The 223-nt window shown below is 29.6% G+C and overlaps 1 protein-coding gene across 4 annotated transcripts in view; it reads left to right on the top strand.

Moving 5' to 3' along the window:
* The window catches only part of LOC119590561 (outer dense fiber protein 3-like), a 62,500-nt gene that overhangs the window by 61,151 nt on the left and 1,126 nt on the right, over positions 1 to 223 (top strand). The gene's annotated exons all lie outside the window — the stretch shown is intronic.

Below are 223 nucleotides of genomic sequence, written 5' to 3'. Positions count from 1 at the left end.
GATATTAGAAATAACTGTTACCAAATTCATTGCAAATGATGGTAAATAAAGTCTGTTAGAAAATCAGCCAGTGTCTTGTAAGGTAAATGAAAGCGGAATAAACAACATGATTATACTGATAAGTATAGATGTGTTTCTATTTGCTTATGAGCTCATGTATATTATAATATAATCTACTGACCAAAATCTCACGCACATTTTCTTTCAAACTTACCCTATTGTT

The sequence above is a fragment of the Penaeus monodon genome, chromosome 27 (assembly GCF_015228065.2).
Source record: "Penaeus monodon isolate SGIC_2016 chromosome 27, NSTDA_Pmon_1, whole genome shotgun sequence".
Classification (NCBI taxonomy): domain Eukaryota; kingdom Metazoa; phylum Arthropoda; class Malacostraca; order Decapoda; family Penaeidae; genus Penaeus; species Penaeus monodon.
This window is presented reverse-complemented; position numbering and strand designations above follow the sequence as displayed.